The sequence below is a fragment of the Benincasa hispida genome, chromosome 3 (genome assembly GCF_027475165.1).
Source record: "Benincasa hispida cultivar pf3 chromosome 3, pf3_genome.v1.1, whole genome shotgun sequence".
Classification (NCBI taxonomy): domain Eukaryota; kingdom Viridiplantae; phylum Streptophyta; class Magnoliopsida; order Cucurbitales; family Cucurbitaceae; genus Benincasa; species Benincasa hispida.
The window spans coordinates 3,031,178-3,037,510 of record NC_143480.1 but is presented as its reverse complement, the minus strand read 5'-3'; the positions used below and the strand labels follow the sequence as shown (position 1 = coordinate 3,037,510).

Below are 6,333 nucleotides of genomic sequence, written 5' to 3'. Positions count from 1 at the left end.
CAGGACAGGGGAAAAGGTACCATAAAATCAATACCCCCAAACATCAAATAATTCAACTTCGAGAATATTGTTCAAGGGCATTGCGTCCCTTGAAGAAATATTCTCAGTGCGTTGGCAGGGGTCACATTTACAAACAAACTCCCTCGTGTCTTTAAAGAGGGTGGGCCAGAAGTATCCACTTTGAAGGATCTTCGCAACAGTTCTTTGCCCAACGAAATACCCTCCGTAAGGAGAGTCATGACACTCAGCCAAGATGCGTTGTGTCTCCTCCTCCGGAATGCATTGACGCATTATGGAGTTAGGGCCTTATTTATAGAGAAATGGTTCATCCCAAAAATAAAATTTGCTGTCATGTACTAACCGTTTCTTTTGCTGAGAGTTGAAGTTCCTAGGGAATTGCTTGGTGGTTAAATAATTGACTATGTCCGTGTACCAAGGTTCTCTGCCTTCTACTCTGAACAAACTTTCATCAGGAAATGCATCCTTGATTTCACTTTCTTGATCTTGCATTTCTTGATTTTCTAGCCTGGATAGGTGGTCAGCCACCTAGTTCTCGGTTCCCTTTCTGTCCTGAATATCAATATCAAATTCCTATAACAGCTGCACCCATCTTATTAATCTTGGCTTCGCTTCCTTTTTACTTATCAGGAACTTTATGGCTGAGTGATTTGTGTAGATGGTGGCTGACGCACCAACTAAATAAGATCTGAACTTCTCGATGCCAAACACTATAGCCAACATTCTTTTTCAGTGGTTGTGTAGTGTTCCTGAGAGTCATTTAGTGTTTTGGATGCATAAGAGATGGGATGTATCAAATTTCCTTTCTTCTGCCCTAACATTGTTCCTACTGTAACATCACTCGCGTCGTACATGAGAATAAAACGTTGCGTCAAATCTGGTGCTATCAGTACCAGAGCTATAGTCAACACATATTTCAAAGTTCCAAACGCGTCACAACAGTCTTGATTGAAATTGTAGGGCCAGTTCGCCTCTAGTAATGCACTTAGAGGTCGCGCAATTTGAGAAAATCCTTTAACGAGCCTTCGATAGAAGCTAGCATGCCCTAGAAAACTTCGTAGAGCTTTAACATTTGATGGTGGTGGAAGTTTAGTTATGACATCTATCTTGGCTTCATCTATTTTAAACCCAGCTTTAGATACTTTGTGGCCTAAGACAATTCCTTCAGTCACCATGAAGTGACATTTTTCCCAATTTGGCACAAGGTTTGTTTCCTCGCATCGAGCAAGGATGGCCTCCAAATTATCTAGGCATGATTGGAATGAGTTTCCAAAGACTGAGAAATCGTCCATGAAGACTTCAACGGTCTTTTCTAAAAAGTCAGAGAAGATAGCCATCATACACCTTTGGAATGTTCCAGGTGCATTATATAACCCAAAGGGCATGCGTCTGAATACAAACGTTCCAAAGGGATATGTAAATGTTGTCTTTTCTTGATCTTCTGGGTCAATCCCAATCTGGTTATAACCAGAGTATCCATCAAGAAAACAGTAAAATTCTTTGCCAACAAGTCTATCAAGCATTTGGTCAATGAAAGGAAGGAGGAAGTGGTTTTTCTTAGTTGCCGCGTTGAGCTTCCTATAGTCCATACACTTGTGCCAGCCTGTGACAGTCCTCGAAGGTATGAGGTCATTATTGCTATTGATTATCACAATTGTTCCCCCTTTCTTGGGAACGCATTGGACTGGGCTTACCCAGCTACTATTTGATATAGGATAGATCACTCCCTCGTCCAGCCATTTTAAGATTTCTTTCTTGACCACTTCCTTCATTATGGGGTTCAGCCTTCTTTGAGGCTCAATCGATCCCGACTTCCCTTCTTCTAGCCTGATCTTATACATGCAATAAGATGAGCTGATGCCATGGATATTCGCTAGCATCCAACCTATTGCACGCATGTGCTTTTTCAGCATCTGCAAAAGAGAGTGTTTGTTAGGCTCAGTAAGATTCGCGGAAATAATTATAGGTAAAGTTTTGTTTGTTCCAAGGAAGGCATATTTCAGGTGACTAGGTAACGGTTTCAATTCAAGTTCTGGTGGTTCCTCTAATGATGGACGCGTTGGTTTCGTCTGCCGCTCACTCAGACTTTGCGGCTCTGGTTCTTTCAGGTTCTCCTTCAACGCGAGGACTTCACACACATGGGTCTCCTCTTCAGGCAACTCTAAACTGTTCAGCTGACAATCTTCACTATCTGGGAACTTTAATGCGTTTAACACATTAAATTTCACCTCTTGATTATCTACGCGCATAGTTAATTCTTCTTTATGCACGATAATTAAAACTTTCCCAGTAGCTAAGAAGGGGCATCCAAGGATAATTGGTACCTCATTATCTGCTTCATAGTCCAAGATGATAAAATCTGTTGGGAATATGAAGTTGTCAACCTTTACCAGAACGTCTTCAATCTTTCCTTCTGGGTACTTGATTGTTCTGTCAGCAAGTTGAAGAGTAACAAAAGTGGGTTGTGTTTCACCAATTCCCAGTTTCTTAAAGATTGAGAGTGGCATGAGATTAATGCTAGCTCCCAAATCGCACAACGCATGTCTCACATCCAACCCTTCTATCGAGCATGGAACTGTGAAGCTCCCAGGTCCTTCTGTTTCTTAGGTAGACTGTTGCTTACTAACGCGTTGCACTCCTGCATTAGCACGATTACTTCCATTTCGCTGACTCTTCTTTTCTTCATCAAAATGTCTTTAAATTTTTTTACATATTTTGGCATTTGCTCCAAGGCCTCTATAAGTGGAATATTGATATGCAATTGCCTTAAGAGCTCAAGAAAGCGCTTGAATGTTTGTTCATCATTCTTCTTCATCAGACGTCTAGAGGATGGCGCGTTCAGCGGCACCGCAGATTTTCCTATGTTAGACGTACCTGGTTCTGAATGGCTTGTGGTCTCAGGCGTTCTTTCTTCTTGATCTTCTACTGCCATTGAACGTGTGTTGCATTCTTTTTTACTGTTGTTTCTTGGATTCATTTTTCTTTCTTCAAGAGCTTTTCCACTTTGCAATGTTACCGCATGACATTGCTTCTTTCCATTGTTGTTCCCATGTGTTTTAGTGTTTCTAGGAAAATCTCTAGGCTACCTGTTCTTCAACTTGCTTGCTATCTACCCTACCGTTATTTCCAGGCTTCTGATAGACGACGCCTGGCTTTTCAGCAACGCGTCATTCTGGGTTATGTACTCCTTTAATAGGTTCTCAAGCGGAGATCCTGAGATCGATGCCTGTCCTTCTCTATTAAAGGGTTATTGGTGTGGCTGATGCGTTGGTTGAAATGCAAGCGGCGGTCCTTGCCTTTGCTGTTGTTTCGCCCCTGGGTGATGTTCCTGATGATTTCCTCCTGTCCAAGAAAAATTTGGATGGTTTCTCCATCTAAGATTATATGTATTGGAAAATGGGCTATTTTTAATTAAGCATACTGACTACGGGTTTTGTGGGCAATCAACATAAGAATGAGGATCTCCATAGCCCACACAGCTAACCATGGGCGCCCGAACGCTTCTACCTGGTTCACTTTTTGCTAATTTGATGCGTTTTCTAGTGATATGTTCTACAAAAGGCTGGTCATCATAGCCACTTGTGCAGAAAGTGTGGCTATTGCGTTGGAATCGATAGAACTAACATTCTGAGATCTCTTCTTCCTGTTAGCTCTTCTATCATACGTATCATCCACCCATTCCATGTTGTGCTTAGCAATGTGGTCTAATATCTCTTTAGCCTAGTGTAAGATTTATCCATAATTCTACCAGCTGCCGCTACGTCGGCTGCCATCTGCAATGCTCTATTCAATCCACCATAAAAAGTCTCCATCTGGATATTTAGTGATAGTCCATGATTTGGGCAATTTTTTACCAATCCCTTAAAATGCTCCCATGCGGCGCTTAAGGTCTCAGCTTCTTCTTGTTCAAAGTTCATAATCTCTCGACGCCTCCTCGCGTTGGTGGTAGGTGGGAAGTATTTTTGCATAAATTTTTCCACCAACTTCTCCCAGGTGGTGATTTCACCAAGCTATAGTAAGCTTACCCATTGTTTTACGTCATCACGCAAAGAATAGGGGAACAAAGACAGCTTGATCGCCTCTGGGGTGATTCCAGTAATCACAAATAAATTACACGTTTCTAGGAAACACTTCATGTGGGCGTGAGGATCTTCACCACGACCACCCCCAAATTGTCCAGCAGTCTGGAGCATTTGAAGCATTACAGATTTCATCTCGAACCTCTTCCCATCTGGCGTTGGGTATATGATTCCTGGAGAGAAATCATACAGTACAGGGGACGCATACTCCCTCATGGGATGCGTGCTGCTGTTTGCCATTAGGATCGGATTTTGTACAGCATGAGCTAGTTGCTAAGCTAAGTTCTGATTTTCCTTTCTTCCCCCATTGCTCGTTGCCTGTTCTGATGTCTGAGAAGTTGTTGCCTCAACCTTCGACGACGACTAGATCGGTTTCTACGTCGGAAGGTACTTTCAATCTCGGGGTCGTACATGAATTCAAGAGTGCTCTCTCTGCTCATAAACGTTCACAAGCTTAGGCTTGGCTTGTAATACTCCCTCGATTAAAGTGTTCCTACAAAAGACACAATGAATTTTTTGGTTAGTTTTATTTCTGAATCCCCGACAACGGCACTAAAAACTTGTTCGTTGCTATCGTGATTTGAGCTGGGGGTGTATTGTATAAAATAAATTGAAAAAATAAGTTCTAAGTATAGATGATGCATTGATGCTTTTATGTGTTTATGTATTTGTAACGTGTTGGTGCGTTAGAAATGTACAACAGAATGCACGACACTCCACTATTGACGTTCAAAGGATGAGTGCATTAAGGCCATGAAACAGGAAATGAAGTCTATGTACTTCAATCAAGTTTGGGAGCTTGTGGATTAGCCTAATGGGGTAAAACTTACAAGCGAAAACGAAGTGTAGATGGAAAAGTGCAAACCTTTAAGGCTAGACTCATGGCAAAGGGTTATACCCAGGTCGAGGGAGTGGACTATGAGGAAACTTTCTCACCTGTTGTCATGCTCAAGTCTATCAAGATACTCCTATCCATTGCCACATTTTATGATTATAAGATATGGCAAATGGACGTCAAGACTGCTTTTCTTAATGGTAATCTTGAGAAGACCATCTACATGGCTCAACTAGAGGGGTTTATTTTTCCAAATCAAGAGCAAAGAGTTTGCAAGCTTAATAGGTCCATTTATGGGCTGAAACAAGCGTCCAGATCATGGAACATTAGATTTGACAGTGTGGTTAAATCGTTTGGTTTTGATCAGAACGTTGATCAGCCTTGTGTTTACAAGAAGATCGTCAACAACTTAGTAGCTTTCCTGGTACTGTATGTGGATGATATCCTACTCATTGGGAATGATATAGGGTTTCTGACTGACATTAAGAAGTGGCTAGCTGCCCAGTTCCAAATGAAAGATTTGGATGAGGAGCAGTATGTTCTAGGGATCCATATCATTCAGGAATGTAAGAACAATTAGTTAGCCTTGTCTCAAGCATCGTACACGATCAAATGTTGATCAGGTACAAGATGTAGGATTCTAAAAGGGGTTTGTTACCCTTCAGGCATGGAATCGTTTTGTTTAAGGATCAATGTCCTAAGACATCTCAAGAGGTTGAGGAGATGAGACAGATTCCCTATCCTTTAGCTCTTGGAAGCTTAATGTATGCAATGTTGTATACCAGACCCGACATTTACTATGCAGTAGGGATTATCAGTCGTTATCAGTCCTATCCAGGATTAGATCACTGGACGGCTGTCAAGACGATCCTCAAGTATCTTCGGAGAACAATGGACTACATGTTCGTGTATGGAGATAAGGATTTAATCCTTACGAGATACATAGACTCTGACTTTCAGACTGATAGAGATTCTCGTAAATCGACATTAGGGTCAGTGTTCACTCTGAATGGAGGTTGTGAAGCATCAAGCAAGGATGCATCGCGGATTCCACTATGGAAGCCGAATACGTAGTCGCTTGTGAAGCAACTAAGGAGGTTGTTTGGCTAAGGAAATTCATTATAGATTTGGAAGTTGTTCCAAATATGGATTTGTCGATCACTCTTTATTGTGATAACAGCGGGGCTGTGGAAAATTCGAAGGAACCTCGGAGTCATCGTAGAGGCAAACATATCGAACGGAAATACCACTTGATCAGGGAGATTGTGCATCACGGTGATGTAATAGTCATGAAGATCGTGTCGGAGTACAATGTTACTGATCCATTTACAAAGGCTCTTACGGCTAAAATGTTCGAGGGTCATCTAGAGGGTCTGGGTCTAAGGGATATGCGGTATTTTG

The 6,333-nt window shown here is 41.8% G+C and overlaps 1 non-coding gene across 1 annotated transcript; it reads left to right on the top strand.

Annotated features, from left to right (window-relative positions):
* Positions 1–3,846: 3,846 nt before the first annotated feature.
* LOC120074874 (small nucleolar RNA R71) lies at positions 3,847–3,950 on the top strand. The gene has a single exon (XR_005481153.2). It is a non-coding gene; the product is annotated as a small nucleolar RNA R71 (small nucleolar RNA).
* The last annotated feature ends 2,383 nt before the right edge of the window (positions 3,951–6,333 follow it).